At 39.9% G+C, this 15,600-nt stretch overlaps 1 long non-coding RNA gene across 1 annotated transcript; it reads right to left on the minus strand.

The window, feature by feature from the left end:
- Window positions 1-5,218: 5,218 nt before the first annotated feature.
- On the minus strand, window positions 5,219-9,148 carry LOC125617210. The gene is made up of 2 exons (XR_007348121.1): window positions 8,793-9,148; window positions 5,219-7,155 (listed from the first exon to the last, which is right to left on the minus strand). It is a non-coding gene; the product is annotated as an uncharacterized LOC125617210 (long non-coding RNA).
- Between the last annotated feature and the right edge of the window lie 6,452 nt (window positions 9,149-15,600).

Below are 15,600 nucleotides of genomic sequence, written 5' to 3' on the forward strand. Positions count from 1 at the left end.
TACTGGAATGAAGAACTGGCAATAAGAAGAGGCCGCTCTGTGCTCACTTCTTGTTTCCAAATTATTTTCATGGTGAATTTAGCCAGTTTTCCATAGCTCACAAAAACTTCAGGCTGGCTTGAGTTTCCTGCTTCCTTCTTTGGCAAGACTGTACCAAACCTTTCAAGAGATGTGTTCTTACTTAGAGGGAAGGAAATATCCGATCCAGGCCATTTTACATGCACCAGATGCCAAGCACCAAACAAAAGTAGCTTAGCTTCTCCAAGATTTGATATCTTAACTGTAGCCACTTGAGTAAAGATTTAGTTCCCAGCATGGCCAAGTTAAATAAGGCAAATTAGGGCTAAATTGATCTGCACATCTAGTGTTCATGAAAATGCATGGAGACATTTTGAATCAAAGAAAATAAATTAAAAATGTGTAATACTGGTTCATGTCCAGTGAATCTGTGTGCTTTGGAGAAGAAACATGTGGATCATTGTTGCTATGAAAACCATCTTACAAAGCAGGTTGAGTTTGGAGCTGCTTGTCGAAGTGACCCAAGAAAACTCTGGAATTCTAGAAGACATTCCCATAGGATCTACTTGGAGTTCTTGCCTCTAAATGAGGTTGAGGAAGGAAGTAGTCTCTTATAGATAGGTCTGAGAGCCATCGTGAAATCAGAGTTATTTTTAAGTAGTGAAACACAGGAGATCCACTAGCTTTTCTATCATCAGAATCTCATCTCGGGCACAAAGATACAGAACCGCAAAGAATGGGCATGTGTTATAGATCTGACAGGTTGGTAGAATTTCTGGCCTCAGTAGAAATATATCTACTAAGGTCTGATTAGTGAAACAGAGTTGTATTGGGGGGAGGGGATTGGTTTTGTAGCAACTACAATTAGCTGGGTATGCTAAATGCCTTTTGGCAACAGCTAACAATGGTCCCCCTTATCTGAGAACATCTCTAAGCTACAGTAGAACCTCCCATTGCACATCTCCATTGGGCATCGTGCACACACACCAAAATATGAATAGTGCCCCCTGGAGTTGTGCACTGCAGAATCCCTGCTAATGGCCCAGTCTAGAACATATGACTGCATATGCTACATATTCTGGAGAATATGGGGCTGCATATTCTTCAGAAAGAAAAGAATATAAGCAATAAGCAGAAAAAAGCAGCAGCAAACAAAAGAGTCCTTAATGAGGCTCCTGGCAATTTTTCTCTTCCTGGATACAGACCTCTTTGGAGGTCCAGCTCATTTCTGTTCTTGGGCTCCATGAGACATCCTATTCGTAAAACAAAATATGCAATTCAAAACTCACTTGAGGGGCTGGGGCTGTGGCTCAGCAGTAGTGCACTCGCCTGGCATGTTTGAGGCACTGGGTTCGATTCTCAGCACCACATATAAATAAATAAAATAAAGATCGATCAACCAATTTAAAAAAAATTCACTTGAGTGGGGCACGGTGGTGTATGCTTGTAATCCCAGCAGCTCTGGAGGCTGGGGCAAGAGGATCATGAGTTCAAAGCCAGCCTCAGCTAAAGCGAGCTGCTAAGCAACTCAGTGAGACCCTGTCTCTAAATAAAACACCAAAAGGGCTGAGGATGTGGCTCAGTGGTTGAATGCCCTTGAATTTAATCCCTGGTACCCCACTTAAAAACTCACTTGAATCAGTGAACAAACAACTTTGGAGACCTAACAAAGATAAATAAAATAGTCGCCCATGGTAAAGTTGGCCTCTGTTTCTCTGAGTGTGTCCACATTTTAAATTCATGCAAGTTTCAAGGGGATCTATATGTAAACCAAGCAGTCTTTATATTATCAATTTATTTTTAAGGGCCTCTAAGAGCAAAGTGATGGCGTAATTCAGTCCCATGGTTCACATTTCTTTTTGTGGTAAAGTTCTTTAAATTCAACCTGTGTGCTACTCTCTGCAGTCTCAGCTTCTTCTATGCTGGTTCTCATCTAAGAGGATTTGGAAAAAAAAAAAATGCTCACCAACCACTCTGAAGAATAATTTCAAGTGCTAGACATAGAAAGAAGCAGAAATTTCAAACTTACTTGGTGCAGCCCTCTAATTTGATGAATGAGGAGTCTGAAGACCGCAGAGGCTTATGTGATTTGCCCCCAGGGCCACATGTCTAATTGTGGCAGATCAGGGAATACAGCCCAGATTACAAACTACCCCAAAGCCAATTTTCATCCTAGAGAAATGTTACAGGCAAAGCCACTTGTTTTTCTGGTCGTTAATTTTAACTTCCTGGTTATATGATCTGGACAGTCTCTAACTCTGAGACACTTTAACAGGTAAACTCTTGGCAAATAATTAAATGGCTTTTCTGTTTAATTACTGACTCCACTGTATACCAGATTGTTGTTAAGATAATCTTGATAATTGTTGTACATGTCAGAATAAAGGGACTCTTCTGAATTTTGAGTTTGTAGATCTCATTAAAGGAGTGGGTAATCAAGATGCTGGTTAAATTTCAGAAGAGGAATGACACATGAAGTTAAAATTATTCTTAAATAAAAAGGAAGAAAGAAAGAACATATATACTTATTATGTTTTAATGGTATGCTCGAGTCATGGACCAAGTTAATGTAGGAATGAAGGATAGGTGGATATGGTTCTTATTATTACCATTTAATATAAGATTCAGATATGGTTCAGAAGCACACATTCGAGGTGAGTGATCTAATCCTACTAAGTCTATAGTGCTTTTCTAACATTGCATTATTCAAAGAAAATAACAAATCCTGAACAGCCAAATGCATTATTCTTCTTTTAAAGAATTAGATTAGGTCATTTGGACCCAATTTGATTGCTTTCAAATCAATATGAGTTATTCTATTTAAGACCCTTTTATCAGAGAAAAATATTAATGATATTTAGAGTACCAGGGGTCAGTGGGAAATATAGAAAAGAAACAGGATTGTTAGTGGTGGTGTGGTATATGTGCATGCTTAGCTGGATGTTACATGGATGGTGCCCTTCTGTAAGAGATGGGCACATCAGCTGACTCCATCATGGCTCCAATTCAGTGGCAAGAATGGAATTTCTAAATAATAGCCAGCATAGTGGAAGAGAAGAAAAGAAATGATATGATTCTAGAACACTTATCCTGAAAACAAAACAACAGAAAGGTATTATCTCCAAATCACAGTTAGAATACTATATGTGGCAGAATCATCTCATGTACTCCATATACCAGGACTGTATGTATTATACACTCTGCATTGTCGTCTTTCACTGGATCCTTGTCAACGGATAATGGGAAATAAGCACAAGTCAAGGTGACTTGAAGCTTTCCTTTGAGTAGCTTTTCTCTATAAGAAACTCCTGACAAGGAAATCCTCAGTGACACCATAGCAGGGCTCACTGTCCAGTGTCCAGTGAGAGCAGCCTCAAATGTGCTGCTGAATTCAGCCTTCCTTCCTCTTCAAGGTGGTGGTACTATGCAAGGGGTTGGCTCTTCCGCCTGCTTCAGCCAACCTGTGCTACTTGCACCTCAGAGAATAAGTGATGCTTTCTTACTGCTCTTGCTTCTATCTGCCCTTCTTTTTGCCTTCACCACCAAACCTCCCACCATACACACACGTGCACACACAAGTGCACATGGATCACTTATCCTCCCGGTCTCAGCTCAGTCATTACCATTTCTCAGAAAGCTCTTCAGAATCTTTAAGTCTGGGTGTGGAAGCCCTCTTAGATTGGCTTGCACTAGTCTCAGGGTATCAGTCAGCTCATGCTATTCAAATATATAGCCATGAAATTCCAGTGAAATAAAACAACAAGCATTAACTTCTCACTCTATCCATCCGCATGTTGATTGGAACTGCCCTTGCTCCACTCATGGTGATGCTTAAGTTCAAGGACTGATACCCAACCTGTCAAACCCATTTCAAACCTCTGCTTGTATCTCATTGGTCAAGGCAGACTACATGGCCAATTCTAGAACCAAGAGAGCGGAAGTACATTCTATCACTACAAGGCCATAGGGAGAATTGCAGAAGTGAGGAGTTGAGATCAATAATTCAGCTCCCCACCTATATTAGCAGCACCTATTATAATGTATTGTCATTGTCTGTAGAAAGTTTCCCTCTAGACAGTTACCTTCTTTTTAATTTTTTAAAATTCTAATTTATTTGTTAACTGATGTATAACTGATACCTTCTTAAAATCTGGGGTTTTGTTTTTTCATCTTTGCTTTTTAATATAATTTATAATATGCACTTGAAAACATTTGAATGGAATGAGTAACTGAATGAATGAATGAATGAATGAATTGAAGACAGGAGTACCATACAAGGGTCTGTCTCCCATCTTTCATAATGCCTTTCCTATGTGTCCACTGAATAGTCTAACAATGGTTACCAAAATGAGAGCACAAAAACCCAATATTGAGAAGACCTGATTCTACTAGGGTGAAGAATGAGGAAGACTTGCATTTGTAAGTCACTTGACCTACTTTGGCCCATGTCCTGGATTGCCAGTGACAGCCTCTCCGGAAAGAGGTATTATGTCTAACCTGGTTGGGTCACAAGATTCTGCAATGCCCCTGGCTAAAGTGGTGGGGCTCTAGAATACAGTTTTTTTTTTAAATATTTCAGAATCCTATCTGCTGCTCAGTAATTTGATTTACAGAAAACAGGAAATGGAACACATTTCTAAGCAAATACTTCTCTGATTACTTGCACATGCAAATTCATGAACTAAGTTTAGAAATGTAATTAAGCATCTAGTTATTTTTGAGCCCGCACTCACAGGCCAAATCAGATGCCCAGAGGAGGCACATGGTTGACTTATTTTTGTGTGTTTGATTGCATTCTCAGCTCTAGGCTCTCACCTGAAAAAAGTACACTGAATCACAGATTTCAATGACCCAATTGGGGTCCTAAAGAACAAGGTGAGTCAAGGGCATACCTAGTTTTGTAACTTTAAAGAATTCATATGGTCAGAATCCTGCTTCTCTGAGAAAAGAAATGCATGATGAGGATCGCTTCTTAGTAAATGGAAAATAAAGGCAAAGGAAGCATCATTTTCAGCAGCCGTTACTCCTGTAATGAATGATTTACAGTCTGCTGGCCAAAGCCAACACTGATTTCCCATGTTGCAATTAGTTTTTTTTTTTTTAATGTATGTTCATGATCCATATAAAAACTTGAATGTCATGCAATTTTGTGCCAAATGACATGCTCAATTGCCAATTTTACACATGCAAAACAGATGAGTGGTTTGGAAAGTTCGTATTTATTGTCACTTTGCAAGCAACACCCCCTCACCTCCTTATTACAGTGGCTGATTATTCAAAGAACTTTTTGCTTCTCCTAAAAGCATCATTTGCTTGAGAGTTTCTTCACAGAACACCCACTTAACAACACTGACATCTTAAGCGGGGATTGGTGACTGTGAGCTTGTAAATGAGAACTGTGATGTAGCCCAGACCCTTCTGTGGGTACTGATGGTCTAATTGGCCAGGGTTTCTTATACCAATGTTATGGGAAAAGGCCTCTCAGGCTAAGCCAGGGAACTCAGAGAATGTCTATGTTACCTGTTCTTTTCCTCTCTACTCTACCTCTCCCATTTGTTTCTCTATCCTAAGTTTCCCATGGCAGATGATTTCAGAGTCTGTTCTGTGCTAATGGGGAAAATTGGGCCTCTATTCTTAGGGGATTGTAGATCCCATGATGTATGTTTGGGCTACCTTTAATTAGCCCCATTCCATGAGAACATGTGTCAGGCCAGGTACTATGCTCACAAACTAATATATTTGCACCTCAGGAACAACTATAACAGACTACAAGCTAGACATTATCATCTCCATTTTGCAGATGAGGTGAAACAGCTTTTCTTAGTCCCAAGCAAACAGGAGAGGTGGTATTCAAATTCATGCCAATCTGACTGCAAATGCCAGGATCTCAATCTGGGATCTTTAAGATTCATATAAGACTCTTCTATTGCTGTGGATATAAGGCCCCAGCCCACTTTTGAATAAAAAAAAATCTTGTTAATATTGATTTTCTTATAAGACATTTAATTTCTTCACTGTGAATATCCTCTGAAAAAAAAAAGCAATTAAGTCAATTTGGCTGAGACATTATTTGCTGAATCCTCACTTTTCCCCGAATATCAAAACTAAAATTGTGAATCCTTCCTTGCTTCTACTGCCACACCAGGTAAAAAGAGTACAAACATGTTGAAATCTTACATTCTGCTATCCACTGTATTTTAATAGACAACAGTGAGTAATATGAGAGCCTCAGGTTGTAATCATTGTATTTGTAAAGCACATATAGCTCAAAAACATCAAGAGGTGTGCTAAGCCTTTGGTGAGTTATTCCTAGTGCACTGGAAGTGACACTGTGATCAGAAAAAACATAAAATCCACAACTTTTCAAACATGATATTATTTTAGACAAGAAAGCTGCATGCTCAGTTTGCAGTGGATACATCATTCCATCCATCATGGCCGCATGTCTACCATAAGGATTCCTGGAGTTCCCAAAGTAGGGGATCAGTGGATAGTAGATCCTGGCCATATATCCCACCAATATGCTAGGAGGATTTACTGAGATGGGAATGATGGTGACTGCTCTTCCAAAAGCTTTTGGAGTCACTGAAACTCTACCTGTGTGTTGGTAACCTACGCATATCAAATGAAAACTACAGGCCAGTCTCTTTTTACTGGGTAAAAGTTGCAGAAGCCAGAGTTTACATCTGGTTTTCCTTATTTGAGTAGCCCTCGAATAAATTGACATAGCATAAATATCTATTGAATGAAAAATATATTATGAAAATTCTGTGTTTTTCACCTGATGTAAAGAGGTGAATCATAAAAAGTATCACAATTCACTGATAGAATACTCACTGTCTTGGTTTGAGTGTTTTTGTGTTCCCTCCCAAATTCATATTGAAACTTCATCCCACTAGTATTAACAGTTGGGGTTTTTAAGAGATCATAAAGGCTCTGCCTTCAGGCATTAATTCCCTTATAAAAAGTCTTGAGAAAATAACGAGACTGTTTTTTATCTTCTATTCTTCTGCCATGTGAGGACCCAGCACTCATCTCCTCCAGAGAACACAGCATTCAAGGTTTTATCTTGGAAGCAGAGACCAAGGTCTTACCAGACACAGAAGCTGCTGGCACCTTCATCTTGGACTTCCCAGCCTGTGAGCAATAAATTTATTCTGAACAATAAATTTTATCCCAAGATGTTTTGTTACAGAAACACAAATGGCCTAAGACACTCACCAACTAGTACCTGTCCTGATCTGTTTTCTTTGTGCTAACAACAACAAAGTAGGAGAATTAATACCAAAGAATTCATTAAACTGAAAATATTCCAGTTAAACAAGTATCCCAAGGACACAGACTCAGACAGGTTAATCTGATTGCCCACTGTGCAGCAGTGGCCCAGGTTTGCCATCTTTAGGAAACACTGTTGTGCTAGGGAGTTGTTGGGAGCAGAGGGGCAAGAGTTCCATCCCTGTGTGATTTTTGTCAAGAAAGAGGCTCAATCCAATCAGCATTATTCCCATGACCTTCCTCAACTTCAGCTGAAAGGAACTTTATTATTAAAGGTGTGAGTCAATATTTAACATCATGTTATCCCTTTCCTGATCTCAGAACCAATTCAGAAATAGATATGGGATTCAGATTAGAAATACCAAAATACCAGTGTTCCCAGTGATAATTCTGTTTGGAGAATGTGATCTTGGAACAAAATGTGAACTTGGGAAGTGCATCAATCCCCCTGAATTAGGAAGACATGCTCACTGGGTCACAGGCCACCCTGGACAACTGCCACTCCATACTAGGGCCAGAGATGGCCTGCTCTGTTACCTCTACGGCCAAGAGACAAACAGAATGTATACTCTGCAGAAACAGCAGTGTCCCATGTGTCCCAATTCTTCTGTGCCCCAGATACCAGGAAGAGCCAGATTGTTCCTGTACTAGGAACTTCCCAGCATGGAAACACAAAGTGTAGGTGACATAAGCATTCTTTTCTTTTGGAAACTATCTCTTTACAGGTGCCTTAGAATTATAGAACTGACTGACAGTTGCTCAAATAACATTACATTATTCCTGCAAAGCATTGTAAAACTGTTTAATTTATAATCTATTTCAATGAATATTTCTTGAATGCCTGCAAAGGTCAAGGTGCTATAGCCTTTCTGGGGTAGCCGATAAAGTTACATCCATCAGATGATCCTCTAGCAAACATGAGAGTCACATGCAGCATCCCAGGAAGGGAGCCTTCTACTTTCCTGGCTGGTGGGTCACTGTCAGGTATGAGAGAGGAATGGATTAGCATGAAAGAAAGTAGGGGAAAAAAATCACATATGGGTTCCTACACATTACTCTCTCTCTGAACTAATCATCAGTCGTGGACAAAGAGGGCAGTGGAGAAAAAGAGGCAGAAAAGCTAGAGAGAAAGAGAGAAAAATAAATAGACCAGAAAGGAAACTACCTGTAATCTATAATTCCTGGGGGATCACAGTTCTGTTTCTCAGTTACAAGCACCCAGAGACATGAAGGTCAACACTTATATTGAGGCTACTGTGGTTTATCTTTTTCTTTTTAACCATTACCCTTCTACAAGAGATCACCAATTCTGGGGAGGATTATTGGCTCTTCTGGGTTTTAATACTTGTCTCTTTTTGCAGACTTTGGTTCTTGGTTTGAAGGACAAAAGGCAAAGTGATCAGTGCCTTCCCTGTTAGGGGGTATAGAGGACTGTACTCACCATTACATTGCCACCTCGGCAGCTTGGTGTCTGTGTGTCATCTGTGAGCCACTCTTACCTGGAAGAAGGTCCTTCAACCTGAGGGGAGAGGGACTTATCCACGGCTCTAGAGTGACACACTCCTCTGCTGAGGACTTCTCTGTGGCATCTGTGGTTGTGGAATGGGTCACAATCCTCTCTGATGGAGGCAACTCTATTACTGAAGCATCTACTACCATAGAGGAAGTCGCACTTCTTTGTAACAGGAAATGAAGGAGCATTCAGGCAGAAGGGGTGTAAACGTGCAAGAAGCACCACACCCTGACAGGAGAAGCCCTGGTACAGCGGTTTCTTGTAAGCCATCAACTGCTCCTGTAAGCTGTCAACTGCTCCTTTGTCTTCTGGACAAAGCACTATTTCCTGCAAGAGTCACATCCCAGCACCCCAAGGCCAAATACCTGTAAGGATCCTGCAATAGAAAGGAATAATAGAAATGCCTCAACCTCTTCCTGGTGTTCATTCAACTGTGGAAGAGAATATATGTCTTATTTGGTTAAAGCTAAGCATGATTTTTCTAAAGCAAACTATAAATCATGAGTGCACTCCTCATATAGACTTCCAATTTCCCATTGCTAAGAATCAGTGAGATAAAAAGAATTATCTCTATTTTGGCCTCTTCTTTGGATACCCAAGTCCCACTGTTCCTTTTCCAAATCCCAGATTTCTTTTCTCATATCAAATTTATCCCTGTGCATCAAGGCTTTTGTTAAAATTGGTAAAACATGCTAATCTCACCTTGTGAGCTGGAAGTTTGAGCTTGGACAAGTTCAGAGTATGCTCAGTCACACTGGTGAGGACTGTTGCCCATGTGTCCTTCAAAACGCTTCTCTGAGTTAGGGGGTACAGAGGATTGGTTTCCCAGTGGGTATATATGGTCTATCCTATAGCTTTCCCTCTTCCTCTGACTGAGCACCCCACACTCCAGCATGCTGCTCTGTGCTCAGCTCTGATTCCATGAGAAGCATATCTTTTTGATGATGACGAAACTGAGGAAGGCTTCCCCACAGTACAGAAACAAGAACAGCAGTGCACTGCCCCGGTCACATGAGCAGAAATTCCTCCTGGCCATAGATGCATAGGGGGTTTCTGGTAACTGTTTTGTCTTCTGAACTATGGGCTGTAAGAACTTGGAGCAAAAATATGAAGAAAACATGGAGCTGAAGCATTTCAGTAGATTGAGAAAATCCATCACAATGTAAGACCAATGGTGGGTCAGAAACATCAGAAAAACTTAGGAAGCTACTGAGGAAGACTGCAGCACATGGACAGTGTGACCTGGTTACTCCAGCAGAGTGAGATGCATTCCCAGTGTCCTCCCATTTCAGAGGTGGGTCAGGCATTGGGATTCTTGAAAGATGACAAGATTGCGTGTATAGAAAAATCTGTGGGTGCACAACTACGAGAACTAATTAGTGAATTTACCAAGGTCAGCATGCAAAAAAAAAATCAATTCTATTCCTATATTACAGCAATAGACAATTAGAAAACAAAATTTTAAAATACCATTTGCAATAGTATCAAAAATGTCAAATACTTAGGAAAAGTCTTTAAGAGATATAATAAAAAGCTATAAAATATAATAAAAAGCTATAAAACATTACTGTGAGAAACTAAGGCAGATAAAATGGGAAGACATACCATGCTCATGAATTAAGAGTCAGTGTCCATTCTCCCCAGGCTTATTTGCAGACTTAATAAAATCTTTATCAAAATTCCAGCAGCTTTTTAAAAGAGAAATTTACAAACTAATACTAAAATTGATTTGGAAAAACAATCTTGAAAAAGAATCATGTTAGAAAACTTAAAATACCACTGATCTAACAAGAACAACTTAAAGAAAGAAAAGTTTATTTTGACTCATGGTTTCAGAGGTGCAGTCTATGGGTTGGCTGACTCCATAGCTCTAGGCCCAAGATGAGGTAGAATATCATGGAGGAGGAGTGTGGTGGAGAAAAGTGGCTCAGGACATCACTAGAAAGCAGAGAAAGAGATTAAGCTCAGCTCATCAAGTGTATACCCCAAAGGCACACCCACAATGATCCACCTCCTCCAGCCACACCTTACCAGTCTACAGTTACCACTTGGTTAAACCCTATTAGGGAATTAATTCACTGATTGGGTTAAGACTTTCATAATGCAATCATTTTACCTCTAAACCTTCTTTCATTGTCTCACACATGAGTTTTTGGGGTACACCTAATATCTGAACTATAACAATGACAATACCAAAAGTTGAAGGGTATGTGAAGAAACTATACCCTTAAACATTGCTGGTAGAAATGGAAATGGTATAGCCACTTAAGAAAATAGTTTGCCAGACTTTTAATCATTATGTCTCTATCTTTCAACCCAGCAATTTCAATATTTCCAAAAATAAGTGAAGGTATAATAATTTAACTGTGTAAAGGCTTTCTAGTGGACTTATGCAAATTATATATCAATTTAAAAAAAAACAAATACATATGGTGAATAGAGCACTACATAAGCTAAAGTTCATTTATTCAACAAACACTTATCAATAACTTTTTATGTACCAAGCACCCTGCTAATCTCTGGGAATACTAAGCTCTACCAGACCTGATTCTAGCACTGAAGAACACACTGATTCTTGGGTGGGGGGACGCACAAAGGATTCCAACATGTTGGAACAAGTGCTTTAATCCAGCTACAGAGCAGAGAGTGAGTACAATGTTCCAGAATGAGATAATGGTCCCTTGTGTGACCATTGCTTGGGGAGAGGGTAGAAATTTTTTGTTTTTTCTGTTTGGGACAAAGGGTGACATTCTAGCAGGTATGAGGGGTTGAAGTAACAGTTCCCCATAACTTTAGGACAAAGTATTTTTTCACAGAGGGAGACTAGGGAGATCTTTTAATCTCAAGAATAAGCATTAAAAGGTCAAATACTTGATGAGCAATAGGGTTAGAGGGAAGCAGCGCTCTCAAGTCAAGGTCCCTACACCATGCTGCAGAGTTGCCCACAGAACACCCCAGAGGATGTGGCTTGCAGGTCACACCCCTTGGGTCCATGACAACCCTGACAAAGAATGTAGGGCCCCAACAACAACAACAACAACAGAAACTGTTCTGTTTAAAGCCATTTAAGAGCCTTCTGGGGAAAACACCACCACAGTCCAGCTAGCCACGGCTTGCAATGTGTGTGGGTGGGTTCCTGTTTTTCCCTGCTTTTCCGTTTTTGTTTGTTTGTTTGTTCTCTTGAGCTTTCCCCAAATCCCAGATCTGTTCAAAAGATAGTGAAAGGCCAGGTACAGTTTGCTTGCTGACAAAGCAGAAGAATAGGCACCTGACTGCAAGTCTCCAAGACAGCCCTGGGAGCCTTTCTCCGAGTGTCCCTTCAAAGTTCCAGCTCCTGCAGGACTGCCTGTGACTCTCAACAAATGGAGAGAGAGGTAGCTGCAGGGGAAGCTCTGACAGGACCTTTCTAGGCACAACTGTATCAGTTTCGTACGGCTGCTTTAACAAGTTGCCAGAGATTTAGTGGCTTAAAACATCACAAATATATTATCCTAAGTTCTAGAGATAAAAATATCCAAAATGGATCTGTAGGGTCTTTTCTGGGAGGCTTCAGAAAAGAATCTATTTCCTTTCCCTTTCCAGCTTTCAAAAGCAGCCCATATCTTTTGACTCCCCCTCCACCATTGCAGCCAGCATCTACAAATCTCTTCCTCTCTGTTCTGCTCTGTCACCATACCACCTTCTGTCTGACTCTCACTCCTTCTCTCTTATAAGGACCCCTGGGTTTGCACTGAACCCAGTCAGATAATCTAGAATAATCTCCTGTCTCAAGAGCCTTACCTTGATCATATCTGCAAAGCCTATTTTGCTACATAAAGTAACACAGGTTCCAAGGCTTAAGATCCAGATATCTTTGGCGGGGCCCTTCAGCCTACCACAAGAAGTCTAAGCCAATCTTAGCTCCAAACTATAATAGCAAGATCATCTAGCACTGAGTGCTTACCATGTGGTTATAAATAGAAATAGTGACATAAATATAAATACATAGATATGAAGAGGTAATCTATATAGGTATATATCTATAAATTTAAATCCATAGATTACACACACACACACACACACACACACACCACATATTTTTTCACCATAGACTTGAAAATAATTCTATTTTATAAATGAGGAAACAAAAGCCTATGGAATTCAAAAAACAAAAATAAAACATTGTACAACTGTTAGTCAAAGCAGGTTTAGATGACTTCAAAGCAAATGCTCTTGACATCTTTGTCTCCCATTTCCGTTCCACGTTTTAGTGAGAAATCCAGACTATAAATGCTTGCATGTAACATCTCCAACCTAATTTCTTTCCTCCAAGGTAAGTCTGGAGAAGCCGCCATATGTGGAGTAGAAGAATGGGTTATTCTCAGCTGGCCACACTTGTAGAAGGCACACAGAATGATCCCCTTTCCCCAGTAAACAAACTTGTTTATTGCTTATCCGTAAAACCTTGCTTCTTTTTTTGCTTTGCTTTCCTCCATGTTCTCGCTTTTCCTCACTTTCCCCCATCTCATGGGGGGTGTGTTCCCAGGCAGAACCATTTACCGTCCTAAAAACTGTTCCTCATTTCAAAAATCCATTTCTTCATATGATCCATTGCAAATTATTTAAACATTGGAAAGGGAAGCCCAGACCAGAAATATTGCAGAAAAGGAAAAGAATCTGGGGACTAAAAAACATAAATACATCAAATCATAGCTTTAAAACAAACACTTAGAAATCAGCATCCCATGAAACAAAAGCAAGCGAAGATTCACTTTAACAATGTTATCTGGATAGCACCCTTCTCTGTTTTCTTCAGCGGGTTTTATTTTTAAATATTTTAATGTGTGGATTAAATCAGAATAATTAAATTTTAGAAGACAGAATCCCTTTCAGAGAAAAGCCTTAAATGGCATTTGCTGTTGATTCTTGTTTGTGAGAATCTGTTCATCTCCATTTTAGTCAATATTGCCCTTTTAAGCCTCTCACTGAAGACAGCAATGAAATATGTTCCTGAGTTTTATAAGCCTCTGTCACTGCCAAATCATGTGCTTTGGGAATTCTGGGTCATAATGCATAGAATGTTTTTATTACTGCCTTCTCAACAAATGGCTTTTTGTATAACAAATGGCTCATAAGTATTTATTGATAAATATGGCCATAGTAAAGTCTGGATCATGAGTACATGAATTGAATTGGGAAAATCTAGGACTGTAGGTACAGGAAGGTAACAAATCAAGTTTCCAGGGACCATGACCTAGACCACCATAAATTCATGGAAGACCACCTTGAGTGCCTCCTGGCTGTCAGACAGTGACCCCTCTCCCTGAAGCCCTCCATCCCAGGCTCAGTGGGACCTTCTTGCTCTCTACCTTCCCTGGAAGGGCATCAGGGAGCAGAACTGCCATAGCTTTACAGTGTCAATAGTAGAAAATTTTCTTGTTTTAATACAGATAATCATACTCGAGCAATAGTCTCTTCAGAGTTTTATTGTAAATTATATTTAAATATTTGTAATGGATTTAATTATCAGAGTATGAGGTGGTAAATGGACATTTTTGAAGATTTTAAGGAATATCAAAGGCTATTAATTCTTATTAATGTACCTTCTAGGTTTATTGGAACCTTTTAAAATTGGTTTCCTTGCTCCATGTTCGCTCCTCTCCAAACTGTTATCCTTACCACAGTCAGAAAGTATTGTTTCAAAATGCAAACCTGATCAGCGCTGTCTCTGGTATGTATACAAGCATACACCAAAGCACACACACTTGCATATAAACACACAAACACACACACGGACTCCTGTTCAGAATCTTTCAGTGCCTATTTATTCCCTTAGAGTTGAAGGCTAATATTCTCAATGTCCTCAATATCTTCAACTGATCTACATTACATGATCTAAGACGCATGACTCAACCTAAATTCTCATCTTTATCCCTTCTTTTCTATGGTCTGATCACAATATTCTTTTGAGTCCATGAAAGTGCTAGGTTTTGCCCCACCGCAGGACCTCTGGTATGGTCAGTCTCTGCCTGGAACAGGTATTCCCTGTGTGAACACACACACACACACACACACACACACACACAGAGTATTAACTTAGTTATCTTCTCTCTCAGATCTCAGTTCAAATTCACATTTCTTTCAATAAAACTTCCATGATCCAGCATGGACCAGGCCTCCTGATGCATGCTTGTCCATGGTGCCACTTACACAATAGTCACTCTAGAAGTATCTGTGGCATGAAAAATTAACCAACAGACTTTTTCATTCATACAGATTAATCAAAAGTATAAGTCAAATAGGGGCTATGTTTCATAGGCAGGTGAGGGAATGGGAGAGGGACTGAAGAGCAAAGAGTTCCCTGAGGCAGTATTAAGAATGTTAGAGGAAGTCAAAGGCAGTCCTGGATTTGGATATGAAAAATATCATCGAGTGACTTTTAGATTCATTCACATATCATCGAGTGACTTTTACCTTGATGTAAAAGTCACTCAATGATATGTGAATGAATCTATGAACTGTGAATGACCCCCCAAAAATATTGAAGGCAGTGGAAGGGGAGGAGTTGCTTGCAATTATCAGCTTAAGGGTTTGGAAAAGGCAAAACAATCAAGGGAAAGGAAGGAGAGGCAGAAGCGATCAAAATGCAAAGATTTGGCGGGGAGGGGAGGTGCTGAGTAACTGGGGATTGAACTCAGGGGCACTAGATCACTGAGCCACATCCCCAGCCCTATTTTGTATTTTATTTAGAAAGAGGGTCTCACTGGGTTGCTTAGTGCCTCGCTTTTGCTGAAGCTGGCTTTGCACTCATGATC

The sequence above is a fragment of the Marmota marmota genome, unplaced genomic scaffold, assembly GCF_001458135.2.
Source record: "Marmota marmota marmota unplaced genomic scaffold, marMar, whole genome shotgun sequence".
Classification (NCBI taxonomy): Eukaryota; Metazoa; Chordata; class Mammalia; order Rodentia; family Sciuridae; genus Marmota; species Marmota marmota.